The sequence below is a fragment of the Ursus arctos genome, chromosome X, assembly GCF_023065955.2.
Source record: "Ursus arctos isolate Adak ecotype North America chromosome X, UrsArc2.0, whole genome shotgun sequence".
NCBI lineage: Eukaryota > Metazoa > Chordata > Mammalia > Carnivora > Ursidae > Ursus > Ursus arctos.
In genome coordinates this window covers 55,851,405-55,878,930 of record NC_079873.1, presented here as the reverse complement: position 1 = coordinate 55,878,930, position 27,526 = coordinate 55,851,405, and the positions used below count along the sequence as shown (strand labels likewise).

General features: G+C 37.2%; 1 protein-coding gene and 1 pseudogene across 5 annotated transcripts in view; both read right to left on the bottom strand.

Annotated features, from left to right (window-relative positions):
• The window catches only part of EDA (ectodysplasin A), a 428,098-nt gene that overhangs the window by 93,126 nt on the left and 307,446 nt on the right, over positions 1-27,526 (bottom strand). The gene's annotated exons all lie outside the window — the stretch shown is intronic.
• Positions 89-5,988, bottom strand: LOC130543710 (keratin, type I cytoskeletal 18-like; annotated as a pseudogene).

Here is a 27,526-nt window from a genome sequence, read left to right as displayed (position 1 = left end):
TGAAACAATTTTTATTACCTAGCAAAGAACATGGCTATTCTTTAAATCCATACATGAAACTGTAACATATTCATTTTAATAGCTGCATAGTATTCGATGGTATGGCTATGTCATAATTTATTCAGCCATTTCCTTGTTTATAGATACTAGGGTTATCCCTCTTTTTTTTTTTTAAGATTTTATTTATTTATTTGACAGGATAGAGACAGCCAGAGAGAGAGGGAACACAAGCAGGGGGAGTGGGAGAGGAAGAAGCAGGCTCCCAGCGGAGGAGCCTGATGTGGGGCTCGATCCCATAACGCCAGGATCATGCCCTGAGCCGAAGGCAGACGCTTAACCGCTGTGCCACCCAGGCGCCCCTATCCCTCTTTTTTAAAAAAAGATTTTATTTATTTATTTGACAGAGAGAGAGAGACAGCCAGCGAGAGAGGGAACACAGCAGGGCGAGTGGGAGAGGAAGAAGCAGGCTTCCAGCAGAGGAGCCTGATGTGGGGCTCGATCCCAGAACGCTGGGATCACACCCTGAGCTGAAGGCAGACGCTTAATGACTGCGCCACCCAGGCACCCCATGGGTTATCCCTCTTTTTGCCACTAAAGCAGTCCTATAATAAATATCCTTGTATATATGACCTATGTACTGGTATTCTTATTTTTGTATGATAGATTCCCCAAACTGTAAATGATATATTATAAAGGTATCTGAATGTTTAATTTGACTGGAGAGTTGTATTAATATCCAAAATGGGTGTAATAATTTATATAATTTATATTCTCAAATATGATATACTACATATGATATGTAGTATCATATACTACATATGATAAAAATCATATGATCATCTCAATAGATTCAGAAAAGCATTTGACAAAATTCAACATTCTTTCATGATAAAAACTCTTCACAAATTAGGTATAGAAGGAATGTATTTCAACATAAGAAAGGTTATATACGACAAGCATACAGCTAACATCACACTTAGTGAAAAGCTGAAAGCTTTTCCTCTAAGAACAGGAAAAAGAGAAGGATATCTATTCTTGCCACTTCTTTCAACATAGTACTTGAAATCTTTTAGCCAGAGCAATTAGGCAAGAAAAAGAAATAGAAGGCATCCAAGTTGGAAAGGAAAAAGTAAAATTGTCTCTGTCTGCTGATGATATAAACCTATATGTAGAAAACTCTGGACTCCACCAAAAATTGTTAGAAATAATAAATGAATTCAGTAAAGATGCAGGATACAAAATGAACATACAAAAATCAGTTGTGTTTCTATACACAACAATGAACTATTAAAAAAAGAAATTAAGAAAAAGATCCCATTCACAATAGCATCAAAAAGAACAAAATACTTAGGAATAAATTTAACCAAGGAAGTAAAAGATCAGTACACTGAAAACTATAAAATGCCGATAACAGAAATTGAAAAAGATACACAAAAAAGTAGAAAGATACCCTGTATTCTTGGATTGGAAAAATTGATACTGTTAAAATGTTCATATTACCCAAAGCCATCTATAGATTTCACGCTCTGTCAAAATTCCAATGACATTTTTTTCACAGAAATAGAAAAAACAATCCTAAAATTCACATGGAACCACAAAAAGACCCCAGATAGCCCAAGCAAACTTAAGCAAAAAGAACAAAGTTGAAGGCATTACATTTCCTGATTTCTAAATATATTACAAAGGTATGGTAATCAAAATAGTATGGTACTAGTGTAAAAACAGTCATATAGACCAATGGAACAGAATAGAGAGCCCAGAAATAAATCTATGCATTTACAGGCTAGCCAATCTTCAACAAGGATGCCAAGAGCACACCATGGGGAGAGGATAGTCTTTTCAATAAATGGTTCTGGGAAAACAGGACATCTCCATGCAAAAGAATGAAATTGGACACTTATCTCACAGCATATACAAAAATCAACTCAAAATGGATTAGAGATAAACACAGACCTGAAATTGTAAAATTACTAGAAGAAAACATAGGGAAGAATTTTTTTTTTAACCTCTGAACTTTTTATTGGCCTCCTGCTCCCCAAAGAGTACACTGCTTTGGCTGCTTCAAAGTCTCAAAACTGATGTCATTGGTCTCAGACGCCCCTTTGCCCTCCACAATCCTGTAGGTGGTGGTCTTTTGGATGGTTTGCATGGAGTCGTTGCTGTCTAGGGTGTTGCCAAGATTCAAGCCCTCTCTCTGTCTTCCAGCAGGTGATAGTAGGTGGCGATTTCAGCCTCCAACTTGGCCTTGATGTTCATCAGGGCTTTGTACTCCTGGATCTGGTGCTGCCCCTCTGACTGGGTCTGGGACAGCTCTGACTCCAGGTGCAGCAGGAAACCAATAAGCTGCTACATCTGCATGACACAGCAGGCCACCACTTCCCTCAGGTTGTTCTTCAAGCTGGCCTTCATATTTCTTATAGAGTCCAGGTTGATCTCCAAGGACTGAGCCATATGTGTCAGCTCCATGAACATCATCTCAGCTGCTCCTATCTCATCAGTCAGTGAGGTGATCACTGTGGTGCTTTCCTCAATCTGGAGGCCAACCTGGTACTTGTCCAGCTCCTTTTAGTTCTTCTCAGCCAGCTTGTCATACTGGGCCTGGATGTCCACCATGATCTTGCTGAAGTTCTGAGATTGGGGGCATCCAACTCCATGGTCAACCTAGAGTTGGGAGTTTGGGTCTGTAGACCCTTTACTTCTTCCTCATGGTTCTTGTTCATGAAGAACAGCTCTACCTTGAGAGTCAATTTCCATCTCCAGCTGCAACTGAGTGACACTGATGTCTTTAATGACTTGCAGAGCCCACAGATGTCATTGTCCACAGACTGGTGCACGGCCAGCTCTGTTTCATACTTGACTCTGAAGTCTTCAGTAGCAAGACAGGCATTGTCCATCTTCAGAACAATGCAGACACAGTCCACAGAATTTACAAAGATCTGAGCCCTCAACTCCTTGATGGTCCTGAAGTAATGCCCCCAGTCTCTGACCTGCTGTCCCTTCTTTTCCAGGTGTTTTCAGATTTTGATCTCCAGTCTCTGATTATCAGCCTCCAGGCTCCTCACCCTCTCCAGGTAGGAGGACGGGTGGTCATTCAGGTCTTTCATGGTTTCCTTCTCACCCTGGATATCCCCTATGCCCACCAAATCCCCAGTCATCCCTGTGGTCAGGCACCCAGACCTCCAGCCACCTTGGAAGCTGGTGGAGCAGGACACAGAGATCCAGGAGCCTGATCCCCTAGCTCCTGCATAAGTGTTGGCCACACTGCTGACAGGCCAGATCCAATGGCTGGACGAATGCATGGAGCCCAGGGACCAATAGTTGGTGGAGAAGGTGGAGTGAGTGGTGAAGTTAAGAGTCCAGGGCTCAGGCTCAGGCTGCCAGGAAAAAACTTCTTGACATTGGTCAGGGCAATAATTTTTTGAATATGATGTCAAAAGTACAGGTGGCAAAAGCAAAAAAAAGACAAGCAGAATTGCATCAAACTAAAAAGCTTCTGCACAGCAAAGGAAATAATCAATAGAGTGAAGAGACAACCTATGAAATGGGGGAAATATACATCTGTTTAGGGGTCAGTATCCAAAATATGTAAGGAATTCAAACAACTCAATACCAAATAATAATAAAAAATAGCATAAATAATAATAACCTGATTTAAAAATGGGCAAAGGACCTGGATAGACAGTTTTCCAAAGAAGACATAAAATTGGCCAACAGACATATGAAAAGATGCTCAACATCACTCATCATCATGGAAATGCAAATCAAAACCACAATGAGATGTTACCTCACACCTGTTAGTATGGCTATCATCAAAAAAGATAAGAGAAAACACTTGTTGGTTAGGATGTAGAAGAAAGGGAACCCTTGTGCACTGTTGGTAGGAATGTAAAGCAGTACAGACATTATGGAAAACGGGTTCCTCAAAAACTAAAAATAGAAATACCACATGATTCAGTGATCTTACTTCTGGGTGTATATACAAAGAAAATAAAATCAGTATCTTGAAGAGATATCTGCATTCTTATGTTTGTTGTAGCATTAGTCATAATAGCCAAGACATGGAAACAACCTAAGTGTCAAATGAATGGAAAAAGAAAATTTGATCACACACACATGTGATGAAATATTATTCAGCTTTAAAAAAGAGGGAAATTCTGCCATTTACAACAACATAGGTAAACCTAGAAGACATCACCCTAAATGAAATAAGCCAGACACAGGAAGACAAATACTACATGATATCGCTTATATGTAGAATATATAAAAAAAAAATAAACTCACAGAAGCAGAGTAGAATGGTGGTTGCCAGGAGCTGGGTGTTGGGGAAATGGGGAAGTGTTGGTCAAAGGGTACAAAGTTTTAGTTATGCAAGATAAATAAATTCTGGAGATCTAATGCATAGCATGGTGACTATAGTTAATATTACTGTGTTGTATGCTTGAAATTTGCTGATAGTAAGTCTTAAGTGTTCTCATCACAAAAAAGAGGGAACTATGTTAGCTGATGGAAATGTTAATTAGCTTGATTATGGTAATCATTTCACATTGTATATAAAAATATCACATTGTATACCTTAAATGTACACAATTTGTATTTGTCAATTATACCTCAATAAAGCTGGAAAAAAACCAATTTATATTCTTTCCACAAAGATATGGGCTTTCCCACCTCCTAATTAGCATGGGATGTTATTATACTATAAAATTATTGCTAATATATTTGGATGATGGGTAAAAAATGACATATCATGCATATTTTATTTTAAAAATTAAATTTTCTTATTTTAAATTAGTGCATATATTTTAAAAATTCAAAAGATACAGAAATATGAAAATGAAGTTAACTCTCCCCCCACCACAACCTTAAACATTTTTCTTCCCCCAAGCAACCAGTTACCAGTTATAGATTTATCATAATTTATTTAATCATTTCTTAAATAATGGACATTTATGTTATTTCCAATACTCTGCTATTTCACATAGTACAGCAAAGAATATCACTGTTGATAAATGATTTCCCACATGTAAGTATGTCTAGAAGTAAAAGTGGAATTGCTGGATCAGAGTATATGTATTTAGCATTTGAAAATATTTTCCATAAAATCTATTCTTGACATTGATCCTGTGCTTCCCCATTGCCTTTAGGATAATTTCTATGCTCCATAAAAATGGATTCCAAGTCTTTTATTTGATTTGTCCCCTGCCAGTCAGCTCATTTATCACTTCCCCTTTAGGAATCTATATTAACCATACAAACTTGTTTCAGTTCCTCAAATGAACCAAACTCCTCTTACTCTAAGCCTTCCAACATGGATGTTCTCTCTCCCTTCCCTCAAATCTTCACTTGGCTAACTCTTTAGCATCTGTCAGGTTGCAGCTCAGGAGACCATTAGGAGACCTTCCAGAACCTCCCAGGTGTAGATCAGGTGATCATGTGTCCCATAGCACCCTGTGCTTACCCAATTATATCACTTACTATACTGGGTTGAAACTATTCAACTGTGAGATTGGTGAGGGTAGGATCTTACCATGTTTAACTCTATGTTCCTAGTGGTCCAGAGATCAATAAACATTTATTCAACAACTAGTTGGTACTTAATAAACATTTACTTGAATGAATGAATGAAAAAAAGGAAGCCCTAGTAGCTTCACATATGAGACAAAAGAGGCCCTACAGGTTTAAGAGTAGAATCTAGAGTAAGGCAGGGTTGCGTAAGTAATCCACTATAGATCCAATAGGAGCCATCTGCCTGCATATCTACATCTTCCTGTGACATTTTGAGGAGCCATACAAAAGGGAGCTGACAGTTTACCACTTGGCCAACAAGTTAACCTTCTTATAGCCTTCACTTCTTAAAACCATAAGCATGTTCTTAATCCTTACTGAGTCTCTTTATGGATGTTAATGAAAAGGCTCATTTGACCATCCAAACTGAAATCCAGAATATTTAATCATCCAGGCATCATCTAATTGGCTAAGACTACCCTAGCTATTATATTATAGAAATCAGGAATAATTAGGAGAAAATTATAAGAGAAACAGAAGGTAACAATTAGATCATCTATTCTAGTAGTTCAACATATTTTTCTTTTTTTTTAAGATTTTTTTTTATTTGACAGAGAGAGACAGACAGCCAGAGAGGTAACACAAGCAGGGGGAGTGGGAGAGGAAGAAGCAGGCTCCCAGCGGAGGAGCCTGATGTGGGGCTCGATCCCAGTATGCTGGGATCACGCCCTGAGGCGAAGGCAGACGCTTAACGACTGCGCCACCCAGGCGCCCCCAACATATTTTTCTTACCCTAATATATCTGAGGGATATGATGTAATCTCATCAGTAAGAGTACCGTCTCATTATAGAGTTCTTAATGGGGCAGAGTGGTCAGAATTTCCAGGGGTGTGTACCTTGAAAAAAACCTCCTTACATGATTTTCAATCTTTTACACTAGAGTTGACAGTCACTGATTCTAGTTTAACCTTAAGAAAAAACTAAGATCAGAGAAGTGAAGACTTCCCCAAGATCATAATGTGAGTTTAACTACCAATGGCAGAGCTGGGACTATAATCTGGGCCTCCTGGCTTAGGGTTCATCATTTTTCATAATATTTAGAAACAAATAACTAGAAGGAATTTAAGACATCGAGACAGAACAGAAATACCTTTAGAGAACCTCAGGTCAGGTGGGCTTCTGACCTCTTTTAGGCAAGTAAGAGATTCCTCAAAGATATCTTACCTTTACAGCATTTTCTAATGGGAGGCAGGCATGTTCATATTTTACCTTACATGATGCTGTATTGCTTATGTTTGTTATAATGATATGTATTATTTTTATAATTTAAAAATGACACAAATATTTTTAAGCAGCCTAATCTTTAACTTTTACATTCAGTTCACTTTAGGACTTAGGTACTGAGGACAGGAATTTGGTAGCTCTACCAACTGCAGGGCCTGGTACAATGTCTTACAAGTTGTTGATATTTTAAAAATGTTTGTTAATCAAGCATCAGTGGTGAAAGCTTGTTGAAATCATCTACTGTGGGGCTAGTTCCATCAATGAAAATATAGCTTTAAAGGGCATTTTGGAGTATGAGCAAGCTAAGATATTTTAGCTTACTTAATGTCTTATTTGATATAAAGACATTTTCCAGAGGGTTCTGCTGTGGGCATTTATGCTGTTGGAATTTTATATATATATATATAGAATATATATATAAATACACACACACACACACACACACACACACACACACACACACACACACACGTATTCCATGACCAGTAGACAACCTTGGGGACTCTACATCTGAAATCAACAATCTTTTTCAAGTTTACACACATGGTAAACCCTCAAAAGCTTTAATTTAGTCTTATGAACAATCCCCTGTAAGCTCTCAAAATGATTTTAGTTTTTCTGTTTTGATAATAGCACAGTGATGGCTCACTGAAAAGCAAACAATGTAAGAGCAATACTAGAATGAGGGCACTTAAAAATTCTAGCTAACATGTGTATAGGTAGAAAGTCTGTTTCTTTGAGGCCATAATCTTTCATGTTCATCTGTATCAACGCAATGGTAGCTATGCCTTATTTCATTATTATTTTTAAGAAACAAAGGAGAAAGGGTATATTTTAATATTGTTTCTCCACTTTACTCTTTTATAATAGCAAAAAAGAATACTTTTTTGATCTGTCCAAAAGCAAAGAAAACTACAAAGAAGAGATACTGACAAAAAAGGGACACATATATACAGCCAGACAGATAGTAAGAGAGTGACACAGAACTGTACAGATGTGATCATTTGTTGTTATGAGGTAGGCCATAGTTTGAGGCTTGGAGTCTTTTTCTTATGGACTTGGATACTATCAATGAACACAAAAAAAGACAATCTGGTTGAAAGAGAGTATTTTTGCAAAAATCATAATGGGTTATCTATAAATTAATGAATATGAGTACCTAAAATGCCTGGGAGGCCATGCTATTATATTTGTTTTCCAGAGAGAATACAGTAATAGCAGTTAATAATTTCTGAAACATTTTGTGTACATTAACACCTTTGATCATTACAACAATAGCATGAGGTAAACAAGACTAATTTTCCCCCATATTAAAGCTAAGGAAACTGAAGCTCAGAGGGATGTCATTCCTCCAAGGTACATGGCTGCTATGGTGGCAGTGACATCAGGATTGGGATCCAGAAATTGCTATTCAGTCTAGTACATTTTCTATTACACCATGCTGCATTTTAATTTTTATTCTTTTACAAGGACAGAAATATGGGAGGAGGGCAGGTTTGGAGAGATATTAATATTCTGATTGATTCCTGAAAATGATCCTACAGGAAGAGAACAGATGATTTTACAATAATATTAATAAAATATAGAAAACACCTCCATGGAAATTCTGAATTCACATTATCTGATTCTAAGACCTCATGACAGTCTGAATGTACCCTACATTTCATTCCAACTAAAAAAATAAAGGTCTACAGATTTCTAGAGAACCCTGCAAAAGATGACGAAGCAAGTCACCTAGAGCTATTATTACTATTATTACTTCAGAAACACATCACAAGGATGGGTCTCGGCAGGAAATCCTGGCACCGATTTCTGGAACTGTTGTGACTCACAACACCTACAATGAAGGGATCATGCTTTCCTCACTGAACAACACAGCTAAAAGATCTCATAAAATTAGCAAAAATTAGCTGAAAACCTGTATCAAATACTTCTGGCCAACTCAAAACAGGAGTAGTAAATTTAAGGAAGAGATGTAGTAAAGAAAAAGACATCACTCATTTTCTGAGAGTTGAAGATCTATAGCATCAAGATTTATACTAGAGGAGAACTAACCCTGTGTTTGGGACTCTTGCTTCTTATTCAACACCTTCATTTACAGAATAATCCAAATGGAGAAACTGAGATGCATCTGAGAATTTCTTGAATGGTGGGTCAGAAAGATTGGATATGTCCTGGATATGGCCACTGACATTTTTAAAGGCAAGGTATACTATGCCTATGTTATGCCTCTAATCAACAGTAGCTGATTTAGTAGTCCAGTGAAATAAGGAAAAAGATTTAGTAGCTTGATTTATTCTTGGTGAACTTATGTAGGATCCTGAGGATAACTATATCCCTTTCTTTTCTTAAAATGTGAATGAACTAATTGTCAATTTTTTTTCTTCTACAGTGATTACTGAAGATCATCAAACTTAATTTGTATAGTTCCTAAATAGAAAATCTAGACTCCTTCGTTTCCCCATTTGTTTTTTGAATCATTCATTTAACAAATGTTTGAATGTCTTCTATGTACTGGTGCTGTGTAAGGTAAATTCCAGGACCTACTTTCACCACCCTACCTTTGCTTCATTTTTACCTATTGCCTATAAATGTATCTGCTCCCTCACTCAAGTGTAAGCTTTCCAGAGGGTGTTATTTATCTTTATACTTTTTCTGGTAGTGCCTAGAGGCTTGTTAAATAATAATAACATAAAGTTTTGGGAATTGAAGTCAAATTAAAGGATAGTGACGGATCAAAAATTTTGTAAAGGAACTAGAATGAATTTTCCTGTTCTTTTAAAACTTAATCTCTATTTTTGACCTTTGAAAAATGTTTTCTTCCTGAAATCTCTATCATGTTTTTAAATGTTCAAAGTAAATGACTTTTTCTTTGACACTTGTGATGCAAACATGAGCTGGATAGCTAAATTTTTATTATATCAGTAACTTCTGGATCTAGAATCAACATTTGCTAGATTTTTTTTACATTAACACAACCACTCTGATTTACTTACCCAATTATCCTACCTCTTCCTCTGTTCAGATGGTTTATAGATTCACTTTTTCAAAGAGAAGTTATTTATTTTTATAAAACCATCAGCTTATTGTCTTGAGACATGGTGATATACAGTGTAGACTTATATATCCAGCTGCCTTCTTAACATATATACTTGGTTGTATAATAGGAACCTCAATCATAGCATGCCTGACTGAATTTTTTTAGTTTCACGTTTTTATTTAAATTCCAGTTAACATACGGTGTAATATTAGTTTCAGGTGTAGAATTTAGAGATTCATCACTTATATACAACACCTAGTGCTCATCAAAAGTGCTCTCCTTAATACCCATCATACATTTATCCCATCCTACCACCTACCTTCCCTCCAGCAATCCTCAGTTTGTTCTCTTAATTAAGAATCTGTTTTCTCATTAGCTTCTCCCTCCCACCATGCTCATCTGTTTCATTTCTAAAATTCCACAGATGAGTGAAATCATGTGGTATTTGTAGTTCTCTGACTTATCTCGCTTAGCATAATACACTCTAGCTCCATCCATGTCATCGCAAATGGCAAGATTTCATTCTTCTTTTTATGACTAATATTCCATTCTGTGTATGTACACACACACACACACACACACACACACACACACGTAATATTCCATTCTGTGCATACATATACATATATATATATATATATATATATATACACACACACACACACACCGCAGCTTCTTTAGCCATTCATCAATTGATGGACATTTGGACTCTTTCCATAATTTGGTTATTGCTGATAATGCTGCTAAAACATCAGGGTGCATGTATCCCTTGGAATCAGTATTTTTGTATCCTTTGGGTAAATACATAGTAGTGCAATTGCTGGATTGTAGGGTAGTTCTATTTTTAACTTTTTGAGGAACCTCTATACTATTTTCCACAGTGGCTGGACCAGTTTGAATTCCCACCAACACTGTAAGAGGGTTCCTCTTTCTCTGCGTCCTTGCCAACACTGTTCTTCCCTGTGTTAATTTTAGCCATTCTGACAGGTGCAAGTCTTGATTTATATTTCCCTGATGATGAGTGATATTGAGCATCTTTTCATGCATTTGTTAGGTATCTGTATGTCTTCTTTGGAATGATGTCTATTCATGTCTTCTGCCCACTTCTTAACTGGATTATTTGTTTTCTGTAATTGACTTTGATAAGTTCTTTATAGATTTTGGATATGAACCCTTTATCAGATATATCATTTGCAAATATCTTCTCCCATTCCGAAGGTTGCCTTTTAGTCTTGTTGATTGTTTCCTTTGCTGTGCAGAAGTTTTCTAGCTTGATGAAGTCCCAATAGATCATTTTTGATTTCGGTTCTCTTGCCTCCAGAGATGTGTCTAGTAAGAAGTTGTTATGGTTGATGTCAAAGAGGTTACTGCCTGTGTTCTCTACCAGCATTTTGATGGTTTCCTGTCTTACATTTAAATCTTTCATCCATTTTGAATTTATTCTTGTATATGGTGTAAGAAAGTTGTCCAGTTGCATTCTTCTGTGTGTTGCTGTCCAGTTTTCCCAACACAATTAGTTGAAGAGACTGTCTTTTTTCCACTGGATATTCTTTCCTGCTTTGTCAAAGATTAGTTGACCATATAGTTGTGGGTCCATTTTGGGGTTTTCCATTCCACTGATGCATGTACCTGTTTTTGTGCCAGTACCATACTGTTTTGACAACTACTGCTTTGTAATATAACATGAAGTCTGGAATTGTGATGCCTCCATCTTTGCTTTTCTTTTTAAGATTGCTTTGCTATTTGGGATCTTCTGTGGCTCCATACAAATTTTAGGAGTGTTTGTTCTAACTGTGAAATGTGCTGGTGGTATTTTGATAGGGATTTTATTAAATGTGTGGATTGTTTTGGGTGCTATAGACATTTTAACAATATTTGTTCTTCCAATCCATGAGCATGTAAAGTTTTTCCACTTCTTTGTGTCATCTTCAATTTCTTTCATCAGTGTTTTATAGTTTTCAGAGTACAGTTCTTTTACCACTTTAGTTAGTTTATTCCTAGGTATCTTATGGTTTTAGGCGCAATTGTAAATGGGATCAATTCTTTGATTTCTCTTTCTGGTTTTTCATTATTGGTGTAGAGAAATGCAACAAATTTCTGTACATTGATTTTGTATCTTGTGACTTCACTGAATTTGTGTATTAGTTCTACTAATTTTTTGGTGGAGTCTTTTGGGTTTTCTGCATAGAGTATCACAAAAATCTGCAAATAGTGAAAGTTTGACTTGTTCCTTGCTGATTTAGATGCCTTTTATTTCTTTTTGTTGTCTGATTGCTGAGACTAGGACTTCCAGTACTATGTGAAATAACAGTGGTAAGAGTGGACATCCCTGTCTTGTTCCTAACATTAGAGGAGAAGCTTTCAGTTTTCCCCCAATGAAGATGATATTAGCTGTGGGTTTTTCATATATGGCCTTTATTATGTTGAAGTAGGTTCTCTCTATCCCTATTTTGTTGGGGGCTTTTATCAAGAATGGATGCTGTATTTTGTCAAATGCTACTTCCACATCTATTGAGAGGATCATACGGTTCTTATCCTTTCTTTTATTAATGTGGTGTGTCACATTGATTGATTCGTGAATACTGAACCACCCTTGCAGCCCAGGAATAAATCTCACTTGATCATGGTGAATGATTCTTTTAATGTACTGTTGGACTTGATTTGCTAGTACTTTGTGGAGAATTTTTGCAGACATGTTCATCAGGGATATTAGCCTGTAGTTCTGTTTTAATGGGGTCTTTGGTTTTAGAATCAGAGTAATGCTGGTCTGATAGAATGAGTTTGGAAGTTTTCATTCCATTTCTATTTTTTTGGAATAGTTTGAGAACAATAGGTATTAACTCTTTAAATGTTTGGTCAAATTCCCTGTGAAGCCATCTGGCCCTGGACTTTTGTTTCTTGGAAGTTTTCTGATTACTGATTCAATTTTTTTGCTCATTATCAGTCTATTCAAGTTTTCTATTTCTTCCTGTTTCACTTTTGGTAGTTTATGTGTTTCTAGGAATTTATCTATTTCTTCCAGATTGCTCAATTTGTTGGCATATAATTTTTCATAATATTTTCTTAGAATTGTTTGTATTTCTGTCGTGTTGGTTGTGATTTCTCCTCTCTCATTCGTGATTTTGTTTATTTGTGATCTTTCTTTTTTCTTTTTGATAAGTCTGGCTAGTACTTTATCAAGTTTATTAATTTTTTTCAATGAACCAGCTCCTGGTTTCATCTGTTCTACTGTTTTTTTGTTTGTTTGTTTCTGTATCATTTATTTCTGCTCTAATCTTTATTATTTCCCTTCTTCTGCTGGCTTTAGGCTTCATTTGTTGTTCTTTTTTTTAGTTCTATTAGGTGTAAGGTTAGGTTGGGTATTTGAGATTTTTCTTGCTTCTTGAGGTAGGCCTGTATTCCTATATACTTCCCTCTTATGTCTGCTTTTGCTGCAACCCAAAAGTTTTGGACCATCATGTTTTCATTTTCATTTGTTTCTATGTATTTTTGTTTCTTCCTTAATTTATTGGTTGACACATTCATTTTTAGTAGGATGTTCTTCGGTCTCCATGTATTTGCGGTCTTTCCGAATTTTTTTCTTGTGATTGACTTCAAGTGTCATAGTATTGTGGTCTGAAAATATGTGTGGTATGATCTCAATCTTTTTGTACTTGTTGAGGCCTGATTTGTGACCTACTTTCTGATCTATTCTGGAGAATGTCCCATGTGCACTTGAAAAGAATGTGTATTCTGCTGCTTTAGGATGGAATGTTCTGAATATATCTGTTAAGTCCATCTGGTCCAGTTTGTCATTCAAAGCCCTTTTTTCCTTGTTGATTTTCTGCTTAGATGATATGTTCATTGCTGTAAGTGGGGTGTTAAAGTCCTCTATTATTATGTATTATGATTCATGAGTTTGTCATTGTTTTATATATTTGGGTGTTCCCAAGCTGGGAGCATAAATATTTACAATTGCTAGATCTTCTTTTTGGATAGACCCCTTTATTATGATATAGGGCCTTTCTTCATCTCTTGTTATAGTCTTTGGTTTATTTTATTTTATTTTAAGATTTTAAGTAATCTCTATACCCAATGTGGGGCTCAAACTCACAACCCTGAGATGAAGAGTTGCATGCTCAACCCGCTGAGGCACCCCTTTTTGGTTTAAAATATCATTTGTCTGATATAAGTACTGATATTCTGGCTTTCTTTTGACATCCATTAGCATGATAAATGTTTCTCCATCCCATCACTTTCAATCTGCATATGTTTCTTTAGGTCTAAAATGAGTTTCTTGTAGGCAGTATGTAGAAGGGCCTTGTTTTTTTTAAATCCAGTCTGACACCCTATGTCTTTTGACTGGAGCACTTAGTCCATTTACATTCATTGTGATTATTGATAGATATGAATTTACTGCCATGTTATTACGTGTCTTGGCATTGTTTCTGGAGATTTTCTCTGTTCCTTTTTAGTCTTTGTTGTGTTTGGTCTTTCCCACTCAAAGAGTCCCTTTTAGAATTTCTTGAAGGGCTGGTTTAGTGGTCATGAACTCCTTTAGTTTTTGTTTGTCTTGGAAATTTTTAAAACAGATTTAATTTATTTATTTGAGAGAGAGAGTGAGCATGACCGGGGGCAGAGAGAGAGGTAGAAGCAGACCCCCTGCTGAAGAGGGAGCTTGATGCAGGGCTCAATCCCAGGACCCTGAGATCATGACGAGCCAAAAGCAGCTACTTAACCAACTAAGCCACCCAGGCACCCCTGTTTTTACTGGAAATTCTTTATCTCTCCTATTATGAATGACAGACTTGCTAGGTAGAATATTCTTGGGTACAGATTTTTCCAATTCAGCACATTGAATATATCATGCCACTCTTCTCTGGCCTGCCAGGTTTCTGTGGAAAGATTTGCTGCTAACCTTATTTGTTTTACCTTGTAAGTTAAGGACTTCTTTTGTCTTGCTGCCTTTAGGATTTTTCTTTCTCTATATTTTGTAATTTTAACTAACATGTCTTAGTGTTGGCCTGCTTTTGTTGATTTTGATGGGAGTTCTCTGTGCCTTCTGGATTTGGATATCTGTTTCCTTCCCCATATTAGGGAAATTTTAAGCTATAATTTCCTCAAATAAACCTGTCCCCTTTTCGCTCTCTTCTGGGACTCCAATGATACAAATGTTATTATGCTTTATGGATTCATTGAGTTCACAAAATCTACATTTGTGATCTAATATTTTTCTTTCCCTCTTCTTTTCAGCTTCATCATTTTCATAATCTTACCTTCCTTTTTAAGGATTTTATTTATTTGAGAGAGAGAGAGAGAGAGGTGGGGCAGAGGAAGAGGGAGAGAGAGAATCTTACACGGGCTCCATACCCAGTGGTTATGACCTGAGTTGAAAGCAAGAGTTGAATGCTTAACTAACTGAGCCATCCAGGCACCCCATAATTTTATCTTCTATAACACTTATTCATCCCTCTGATCCTTGTGGTCATTACATCCGGTTGGTTTTGAATCTCAGTTGTTGCATTTTTCATTTTGGCCTGACTAGTTTTTAGGTCTTTAATCTCTGCAGTAAGCGACATCCTGGTGTCTTCTATGCTTTTCTCAAGCCCAGCTACTATCCTTATGATTGTTCCTTTAAATTCTGGGTCAGGCATATTACTTGTATCTCTTTCAGTTAGATTCCTGGCCATGACATTTTCTTGTTCTTTCTTTTGGGATGAATTCCTCCATCTTGGAATCTGGTCTAGGTCTATCTTCTTGTGTGTGTTAGGAAATCCTGTTATGTTTCCTGCTCCTGAAAGTAATGGCTTTATAAAGAAGAAGTCATATACTATATGGGGCCTGGAGCTTCAGGATGTGTCTGTGGTGTATGCAGTGTGCACTCTGCTGATGTGTTTTGGCTGCTCTTTCCCTCAGGTAAGTCCTCTGCAGTGTTTCTCCTCGCCTTCAGTGGGAAGTATTTGGACTTGCAGTGTGGCAAGTTTTAACTAGAAGTGTTCTGGTCTGCTTGTTAAAAAAGACCTGATGCTATTTCCACTAGAACTGAAGCTTTGCAGAACTATGTGGTCAGTAGATGTGGTGTGTACATGGGGGTAGTTGCACTGGTCTTCTGGGGGACAGGCCTGCTGTGCAGGTTCTCAGGCACACTTGTCCCAGAAAAGCAGCACCAGCAGAGTGCAAGGGGGTGAGGCTTGGTGTAAGCAGTTTAGCCCACCAGTGTTAGCATTGTGCTGCTTACTGAAGTTAGTTTATGCTGAATGGCAGGGGAGAGAAATGGAGCCAGCCAGCTCCCTAGTCCCAAGAGAGGGAGTGTTTGCACCCTCTCCTGTCCAGGAAGCCCTCCCAGAAGAGCAAAGAATATCCCCTCCTGCATCTCAGTCATCTCTCAGATCACTGCCTTCATCCTATTTGTGTCCAGGCTGCCTGCCTGCCTGCCCAGCAGCACAGTACACCTTGGGCTCTATCCTAGGCAAGCAGTCTGAGTTTTAAAACTCCAAACTGTAGGGACCTGGCATGGCAGGGATGTGCACTGGTCCTCTGGGGGAGGGTCTTGCTGTCCTGGGACTGATGCAGGTTTATCCCAGGGCAGTCATACCAAAGTTCAGAGGCATGGAGTTTGGAATAAAATGCAGCAAAGAGCCACTGTCCAGGTTAGCTGCCCTCAGGAGGTGTCTTTGTACCTATGCTGAGAGGCAGGGGAGGAAAATGGTACCTGCTGGCTCTTTTGTTCCTGGAGAGGCAATGCCACCTCTCCCAGCTATGCTCCAATATGAGGAAACTGCCACCCAGTGTATCCCAGGGGATCCTCAGATTGTGCCCTTTGCCCCCAGGCTATCTGCTCTCCTTCTCCACAGCACTGCATTGCCCTCAGGGCTCCATATGAGCCATACTGCAGATCTCCTAAAACTCCTGCCTTTGAGCCCTGCTGGTTGTAAAAACTCATGAAAATCAGCCCCTCTCATTTTCCCAGTCAATGACTTTGAGGAAGTGTTTTCCTTGTGTGATCCCTTGTGTATTCCTCTTTCTCAATCTCTCTTCCTCTCTCTTGCACATGCTCACCGCTCTCTGTGACCAGGGCTCCCTCCTCTCCACAACACCTGTGATTTGTTTCTCCCCCAAACCACGTCTCTGCACCTCCTACCTTTGATGATGTGGCCTCCTCTCTCCCTCTAGTTGTGAAGTTTGTTCTGTCAGTCCTCAGATTGATTTCTTGGATATTCAGAATAATTTGATATTTATCTAGCTGTGTTTGAGGGATGAGGCAAGACTACGGTCCTCCTAATACTCCATCTTCTGAATTCTTTTTTTTTATTCAAGTATAATTAATATATAGAGTTATAATAGTGTCAGGTGTACAATATAACATTTCAACAATTCTATACATTTCTCTGTGTTCATCAAGATAAGTGTACTCTTGGAGACAGGAAGATGGCGTTTAAGTAGGAGGACACTAGGCTCACCCTGTCCCATTAATACAACTAGATAATTACCAAATCATCCAAAATATCCCAGAAATCAACCTGAAGAATGACAGAACAAACTCCACAACTGAAGAGAAAGAAGAGGCCACATCAAAACACGTAGGAAGTGCAGAGATGTGGTTTAGGGGAGAAATGGATCCTGGCTGCAACAGAGGGGAGGGAGCCAGGGCTGTAGAGAAGGTGAGAGAGAGAGGAGCATATAGGGAAATGAACAAAGAATGTTTCCCTAAAGCCATTGGCTTGGAAAACAAGAGGGGTTGAATTTTGTGAATTCTTGCAACCAGTGGGGCTTAAAGCCTGAAGTTTTAAAGGTGAGCAGGCCACTGCCCAACTTGACTACATTAAGCCCCACCCCCCTGTGCTATGGTGGAATGGCCCTTCTCACATTTTCCTCTGTCCCCATGTGGCAGGCCCCTGCCCCAGAAGACCAGCACAAACCCCCACCAGAGAGTTTTTCAGGGCCCTAATTCTGGTGAAGGTTGTGACAGGTCTTATTTCAGAAGCAGACCAGAGCATATCTAATTAAAACTCACCACATTCAGGCCAGGGACCAAACACTGCCCACAGCAGGCAAGGAGAGCCTCTGCAGATGATTGGCCTGAAGGAGAGAGCAACCAGAACACAACAGCAGAGAATAGGCAGCACACAGTGGAGACATTCTTTAAGTGCCAAGTCATGGGCACTACATGACCTCTTCTTCATAAGGACAGTACTTTTGGGAGGTGGAGACATAACTGGTTTTTCTAAAAAAAAAAAAGTAGCAGGTAGAGATGTAGGAAAAATTGGAAGACAGAGGGATTCATCTTAAATGAAAGAATAAGATAAATCCATGGCCAGAGATCTAAGCAAAATAGATATAAGTAACATGCCTGATGGAGAATTTAAAGCAATGATCATAAGGATACTCACTGGGCTTGAAAAAAGAACTGAAGACATCCATGAGACTCTTACCACAGAGATAAAAGAGCTAAAAAAGAATCAATCAGAGATGAAGAGTGCAATAAACAAGATTAGAAACACACTTGATGCAATGAACAACAGGCTGGAAGAAGCAGAAGAATGAATGAATGACCTAGAAGACAAAGTAATGGAGGTAATGAAGCTGAAAAAAAGAAAGAAGAATTATGTAAAATGAGAATAGACTTAGAAAACCCCGTGACTCCATCAAATGTAATAATATATGTATTACAGGAGTCCCATAAGCAGGAGAGAGAGAAAAGGGGGCAGAAAATTTGACTGAAGAAATAATAGCTGAAAACATCACTAATATGGGGAAGGAAACAGACATCCGGATCTCAGAGGCAGAGAACTTTCATCAAAATCAATGAAAGCAGACCCACACCAAGACATAATAAATTTGCAAAATACAATGATAAAAAAAAATAAAGCAGCAAGACAAAAGAAGTAAGCAACTTACAAGGGAAAAACCATAAGGCTAGCAGATTTTTCAACAAAAACTTCACAAGTCAGAAGAGAGAGGCGTGATTCATTCAAAGTTTTGAATGGGAAAAATCTGCAGCCAAGAACACTCTACCCAGCAAGGCTATCATTCAGAATACAAGGAGAGATAGTTTCCCAGACAAAAACTAAAAGAGTTCTTGACCACTAAACCAGTCCTGCAAGGAATATTAAAGGGGACTCTGAGTGGAAAGAGGAGACCAAAAGTGAGAGTATGAAAGTAGGAAACAGAAAAGTAGTAAAATGAGTATTTCTGTAAAAATCAATCAAGGAACTCACACACAAAAAAGCATATAAAATATAACATAAACCTAAAATGTGCAGCTTAGAGGAGAAAAGAATGGGTTCAAACATAAATGACCATCAATTTAATATAGACTGCTGTATGCAGAACAGGTTATATATAAACCTAATGGTAACCATATATCAAAAACCACTAATAAACATGCAAGGAATAAACACAAAGAAATTCAAATATACCATAAAAGAAAATCAGCAAATCATGAAAAGAGAAAGACAAGAAAAGATCAGAGAAAATCTCCCCAAACCACAAAACAAGTGATAAAATGGTAATAAATACATATCTATCAATAATTACTGTGAATGTAAGTGGACTAAATGTTCCAATCAAAAGACATAGGGTGTCAAGTGGATAAGAAAACAAGTCCCATCTGTATGCTGCCTACAAGAGACTCATTTTAGACCTAAAGACACCTGCAGATTGGAAGTGAGGGGATGGAGAAATATCTATCATGCAAATGGATGTTAAAACAAACAAACAAACAAACAAACAAAACCCAGAGTAGCAATACTTCTATTGGACAAACTGACTTTCAAACAAAGAATGTAACGAGACAAAGAAGGGAACTATATAATAATACAGGGGACAATCCAATAAGAACATATGCCAATTGTAAATATTTATTCACCCAACATGGGAGCACCCAAATACATAAAACATAGAGGAACTAACTGATAATGACATAATAATAGTAGGGGACTTTAATACTCTACTTATATGAATGGACAGATTATCTAAACAGAAGATCAACAAGAAAACAAGGGCTTTGAATGACACACTGGACCAGATGGACTTAACAGATATATTCAGAACATTCCATCCTAAAACAGCACAATACACATTCTTTTCAAGTGCACATGGAACATTCTCCAGAACAGATCACATATTAGGGCACAAAACAGGCCTCAACAAATTCCACACCATGCACCTTATTGACCACAATACTATGAAACTAGAAATCAACCGGAAAGAAAAAATCTGGAAAGACCGCAAATACATGGAGGTTATATAATCTGCTACTAAACAATGAATGGGTCAACCAGAAATTAAAAGATACATGAAAAAGTTACATACCCCAAAAGAAGAAATTTAAAAAAAACATGAAAACAAATGAAAATGAAAATACTACAGTCCAAAACACTTGTGATGAAGCAGAAGTGGTTCTAAGAGGGAAGTTTATACCAATACAGGCCAATCTTAAGGAGCAAGAAAAAGCTCAAATTAACAGCCTTACGCCTAAAGGAGCTAGAAAAAGAACACATAAAACCTAAAGCCAGCAGAATGAAGGAAATAATAATGATTAGAGAAGAAATAAATGATATAGAAACTAAGATAATAATAGAACAGATAAAATGAAACTAGGAGCTGGTTCTTTGAAAAGATCAACATAATTGATAAACCTCTGGCCAGAGTTATCAAAAAGAAAAGAAAAAGGGCCCAAATAAATAAAATCACAAATGAGAGAGGAGAAATAATAACTGACACCACAGAAATACAAACAATTTTAAGAGAAAATTATGAAAAACTATATGCCAACAAATTGGAAAAACTGGAAGAAATGGATAAATTCCTAGAAATACAAATTACCAAAACTGAAACAGGTAAAAATAGAAAAATTTGAACAGACTGATTACCAGCAAAGAAATTGAATCAGTAATCAAAATACTCCCAACATATAAAAGTCCAGCACCAGACATCTTCACAGGCGAATTCTACCAAATATTAGAATTAATACCTATTCCTCTTAAATGATTTCAAAAAATAGAAAAGGAAGGAACACTTCCAAAATCATTCTATGAGGCAAACATTATCCTGGTACCAAAACCAGATAAAGACCCCAGTAAAAAACCAACCAACCAACCAAACAAAAACAAACTACAGGCCAATGTCCCTGAACATATATACAAAATTCCTCAGTAAATACTAGCTACCAAATCAAAAAATACAACAAACTGAGGGCTTCAGAGGGGAGGAGTGTGGGGGAATGGGATGGACTGGTGATGGGTAGTGAGGAGGGCACGTGTTGCATGGTGCACTGGGTGTTATACGCAACTAATGAAGCATCGAGCTTTACAACGGAAACCAGGGATGTACTGTATGGTGACTAACATAATAAAAAAAACATTAAAAAAATACACTAAAAAAAGGCATTTTCCACAATCAAATGGGGTTTTTTCCTGGGCTGCAAAGGTGGTTCAATATTCATGAATCAATCAACTTGATATATCACTTTAATAAAAGAAAGGAGAAGAGCCATGTGATTCTTTCAATAGATGCAGAAAAAGATTTTGGCAAAGTTACAACATCAATTCATGTAGCTTTGGAGGGAACATACCTCAACATAATAAACACTGTATATGAAAAACCCATGGCTAGCTTCATCCTCAATGGAGAAAAATGGAAAGCTTTTTCACTAAGCTCAGGAAAAAGACTAGGATATCCACTCTCACCACCTTTAGTGAACATAGTACTGGCTATAGGAATCAGACAACAAAAGAAATAAAATGCATCCAAATCAGCAAGGAAGAAATAAAACTTTCATTATTTGCAGATGACATAATACTCTATATAGAAAACCTGAAAGACTTCACCAAACAACTGCTAGAATTGATCAACAAACTCAGTAATTCATAGGATACAAAATCAATGTACAGAAATCGGTTGCATTTCTATACACCAATAGTGAAGCATCAGAGAAATTAAGAGAACAGTCCCATTTACAATTACACCAAAAACAATAAGATACTTAGGAGTGAACCTAATGATAGAGGTGAAAGACCTATGTATATTCTGAAAAATATAATACACTGATAAAAGATATTGAAGATGAGACAAAGAAATGGAAAGACATTTCATGCTCATGGATTGGAAGAACAAGTACTATAAAAATGTCTATGGTACCCAAGGCAATCTACACATTTAAGGCCATCCCTATTGAATTACCAACAGCATTTTTCACAGAGCTAGAACAAACAATCCTAAAATTTGTATAGAACCACAAAAAACCGAATAGCCAAAGCAACATTGTAAAAGCAAAGCAAAATCCACAATTCTGGATTTCAAGTTGTATGACAAAGCTGTAGTGATCAAAACAGGATGGTCGTGACACAAAAATAGATACATAGATCAATAGAGCAGAATTGAAAACCCAGAAAGGATCCCACAACTCTGGTCAATTAATCTTTAATAAGCAGGAAAGAATATCCAATGGGAAAAAGTAAGTCTCTTCAAAAATGGTGTTAGGAAAACTGGACAGCAACATGCAAAGGAAAGAAACTGGACCACTTTCTTACACCATACACAAAAATAAACTAAAAATTGATGAAAGACCTAAATGTGAGTAATGAAACCATGAAAATCCTAGAAGAGATCACAGGCAGTAACCTCTTTGACACTGGTTATAGCAACTTTTCCCTATGTCTCCTGAGGGAAGGGTAACAAAAGCAAAAATAAACTATTGGGACTGCATCAAAATAGATAGCTTCTGCACAGCAAAGGAAACAATCAATAAAACTAAAAGGCAACATATGTAATGGGAGAAAATATTTGCAAATGACATATCTGATGAAGCGTTAGTATCCAGCATATATAAACAACTTATAAAACTCAACACCCCAAAAACAAATAATCCAATTAAAAAATAGGCAGAAGACATGAATAGACATTTTTCCAAAGAAGACATACAGATAGCCAACCAACAGCTGCTCAACATCACTGATCATCAGGGAAATTCAAATCAAAACTATAATGAGATATCACCTCTCATCTGTCAGAATAGCTAAAATCAACCACACGAAAAACAACAGGTGTTGGCAAGGATGCGGAGAAAGTGGAACCCTCTTGTACTGTTGGTGGGAGTGCAAACTGAAGCAGCCTCTCTGGAAAACAGTATGGAGGTTCCTCAAAAAAGTTAAAAATAGAACTAAGCTATGACACAGCAATCCCATTACTAGCTATTTGCTCAAAGAATACAAAAATCCTGGGGCGCCTGGGTGGCACAGCGGTTAAGCGTCTGCCTTCCGCTCAGGGCGTGATCCCAGCGTTGTGGGATCGAGCCCCACATCGGGCTCATCCGTTGTGAGCCTGCTTCTTCCTCTCCCACTCCCCCTGCTTGTGTTCCCTTTCTCGCTGGCTGTCTCTATCTCTGTCAAATAAGTAAATAAAATCTTTAAAAAAAAAAAAAAAAAGAATACAAAAATCCTAATCCAAAGGGACACGTGCTCCCCAATGTTTATAGCAGCATTATGTACAATAGCCAAATTATGGAAAAAACCCAAGTGTCCATCAACCGATGAACAGATAAAGAAGGTAGGTGATACTGGGTGTTATATGCAACTGATGAATCACAAACTCTACCTCTGAAACTAATAATAAACTATATGATAATTAATCAAATTTAAATAATATAAAATTTAAAAAATCACAAACAAAGAAGATAGGTGATAAATAGGTGATAGGGATTAAGGAGTGCACTTGTTATGAGTACCAGATGATGTATGTAAGTGTTGATTCACTATGTTGTACACCTGAAAATAATACTACACTGTATGTTAACTAACTGGATTTAAATAAAAATGTAAACAAAGATAAGTGTACTCTTAATCCCCTTTATGTCTTTCACCCATCCCCCACCCACCTCCCCTCCACCAACCACCTGTTTGTTCTGTACATTTAAGAATCTTTTTTTTTACTCTTTCCCTTGTACAGTTTTTTGTTTCTTAAATTCCACATGAGTAAAATCATATGGTATTTGTCTTTCTCTGACTTATTTCGCTTAGCATTACACCCTATAGATCCATCCATGTTGTTACAAATGGCAAGGTTTCATGATTTTTGTGGCTAATGTTCCATTATATATATATATACACACACCACATCTTTTTTATCTATTCATCTATTGATGGACACTTGGGCTGCTTCCATAACTTGGCTATTGTAAGTAATGCTGCAATAAACACAGGGGTGCATATATTTTTTTGAATTAATGTTTTCATTTGCTTTGGGTAAATACCCAGCAGTGGAATTACTAGATCATACTGTAATTCCATTTTTAATTTTTTGAGGAATCTCCATACTATTTTCCACAATGGTTGCACTAATTTGCATTCCCTCCAACAGTGCAGAAGATTTCCTTTTTCTCCATATCCTGCCAACACTTGTTTTTTTTGTGTGTTTTTTATTTTAGCTATTCTGACAAGTATAAAATGATATTTATTGCAGTTTTAATTTGCAATACCCTGATGACTAGTGATGCTGAGCACTTTGCATGTGTGTTGGCCATCTGTATGTCTTCTTTGAAAAATGTTTAATCAGCTCCTCTGCTCATTTAAAATTGGATTATTTTTTGGTGTTGAGTTGTATATGGTTTTCATACATTTTAGATATTAACCCTTTATTGGACATATTGTTTGCAAATATCTACTCCCATTCAGTACATTGCCCTTTTGTTTTGTTGGTTTCCTTCACTATGCAAAAGCTTTTAATGTTGGTATAGTCCTAGTATTTTAATTTAGCTTTTGTTTCCCTTCTCAGAGGAGACATATCCGGAAAATGTTTTTATAGCAGAAAATGTTTGACTGGCAGAAATTACTGCCTGTGTTTTCTTCTAGGACTTTTATAATTTCATGTCTCATATTTAGATCTTTATCCATTTTCATTTTTGTGTGTGTCTGTATGGTGTAGGAAAGTGGTCCAGTTTTATTCTTTTGGATGTAGCTGTCCAGTTTTCCCAACACAATTTATTGAAGAAACTGCTTTCCCCCACTGTATATTCTTGTCTCCTTTGTTGTAGAATAATAGATGAGAAAAGCTTGCGTTTTATTTCTGTACCCTCTATTTAGTTTCATTGACTTATGTGTCTATTTTTGTCCCAGTATCATACTGTTTTGATTATTACAGCTATGTTGTATGTCTTGAAGTCTGGGATTGTGATACCTCCAGCTTTGTTCTTTTTCAAGACTGTTTCAGTTTTTTGAGGTCTTTTGTGATTCCAGACAAATTTTAGGATTCTTTGCTCTAGTTCTGTGAAAAATGTTGTTGGTATTTTGAAAGGGATTGCACTGAATCTCTAGATAACTTTGGTTAGCATGGACATTTTTTTCTTATAATAATTTTTTTATTATATTATGTTAGTCACCATACAGTACATCCCTGTTTTTTGATGTAAAGTTCCATGATTCATTAGTTGCATATAACACCCAGTGCACCATGCAATACATGCCCTCCTTACTACCCATCACCAGCCTATCCCATTCCCCCACTCCCCTCCCCTCTGAAGCCCTCAGTTTGTTTCTCATAGTCCATAGTCTCTCATGCTTCATTCCCCCTTCTGATTACCCCCCCTTTCTTTATCCCTTTCTTCTCCTACCGATCTTCCTAGTTCTTATGTTCCATAGATGAGAGAAACCATATGATAATTGTCTTTCTCTGCTTGACTTATTTCACTTAGCATTATCTCCTCCAGTGCCGTCCATGTTGCAGCAAATGTTGAGAACTCGTTCTTTCTGATAGCTGAGTAATATTCCATTGTATATATGGACCACAACTTCTTAATCCAGTCATCTGTTGAAGGGCATCTCGGCTCCTTCTACGATTTAGCTATTGTGGACAATGCTGCTATGTACATTGGGGTGCATATGGCCCTTCTCTTCACTACGTCTGTATCTTTGGGGTAAATACCCAGTAGTGCAATGCTGGGTCATAGGGTAGCTCAATTTTTAACTTTTTAAGGGACCTCCACGCTGTTTTCCAGCGTGGCTGTACCAACTTGCATTCCCACCAACAATGTAGGAGGGATCCCCTTTCTCCACATCTTCTCCAACAATTGTTTCTTGCCTTGTCAATTTTTGCCATTCTAACTGGCGTAAGGTGGTATCTCAGTGTGGTTTTGATTTGAATTTCCTTGATGGCTAATGATTTTGAACATTTTTTCATGTGTCTGTTAGCCATTCGTATGTCTTCATTGGAAAAGTGTCTGTTCATATCTTCTGCCCATTTTATGATTTTTTTATTTGTTTCTCGCATATTGAGTTTGAGAAGGTCTTTGTAGATCTTGGATACCAGTCTTTTATCTGTAGTATCATTTGCAAATATATTCTCTCATTCCGTGGGCTGCCTTTTAGTTTTTTTGACTGTTTCCTTGGCTGTGCAGAAGCTTTTTATTTCGATGAAGTCCCACAAGTTCATTTATTCTTTTGTTTCTCTTGCCTTTGGAGATGTGTCATGAAAAAGGTTGCTTTGGCCAATGTCGTAGAGGTTGCTGCCTATACTCTCCTCTAGGATTTTGATGGATTCCTGTCTCACATCGAGGTCTTTCATTCATTTAGAGTTTATCTTTGTGTATGGTGTGAGAGAGTGGTCAAGTTTCATTCTTTTGCATGTAGTGGGTAGTATGGACATTTTAACAATTTTGTTCTTCCAATCCATGAGCATGGAAAAATTTCCATTTGTTTGTGTCATCCTCAATTTTTTCACCAATGTTTTATAGTTTTTGGAGTATAGGCTTTTCACTACCTTGCTTAAGTTTATTCCTAGGTACTTCGCTATTTTTTGTGCAATTACAAATGGGATTGTTTTCTTAATTTCTCTCCTATTTCATTGTCAGTCTATAGAAATGCAACAGATTTCTGTACATTGATTTTGTATCCTGCAACTTTGCTGAGTTCATTTATCACTTGTGGCAGGTTTTGGTGGAGTCTTTCAGGTTTTCTATATATAGTATCATGTCATCCTCAAATAGCAAAAGTTTTACTTCTTGGCTGATTTGGATACCTTTTATTTCTTTTTGCTGTCTGATTGCTGTGGCTAGGACTTCCAGTACTATGTTGAAGAAAAATGGTGAGAGTGGACATACTTGTCTTATTCCTAATCTTAGAGGAAAAGCTCAGTTTTTCCCCACTGAGAATGATATTAGCTGTGGGTTTTTCATATATGGCCTTCATTATGTTGAGGTATGTTCCCTCTAAACCTACTTTGTTTAGAGTTTTTAATCATCAATGGATGTTGTACTTTGTCAAAGCTTTTCCTGCATTGACTTTGATTTTTTTCTTTTCTGTTGTTAATGTGATGTATTATATTGATTAATTTAAGACTATTGAAACACACTTGCATCCCTGGAATAAATCCTACTTAATTATGATGAATGAGTTTTTGGATGTGTTGTTTTATTTGGTTTGCTAATATTTTGAAGAGTTTTGTGTCTGTGTTCATTAGAGTATTGGCCTGTAATTTTCTTTTTTTGTTGTGCCTTTTTCTGGTTTCGGTATCAGGATAATGCTGGCCTCATACAATTAATTTGGAAGCTTTCCTTTCTCTTCTATTTTTTGGGAATAGCTTAAGAAGGATAGGTACTAAGTCTTCTTTAAATGTTTGGTAGAGTTTACCTGTGAAGCCCTTGGTCCTTGACTTTTGTCTGTTGGGAGTTATTTTTTTTTAAATTACTGACTCAATTTTGTTGTTAGTAATCAGTCTGTCCAAATT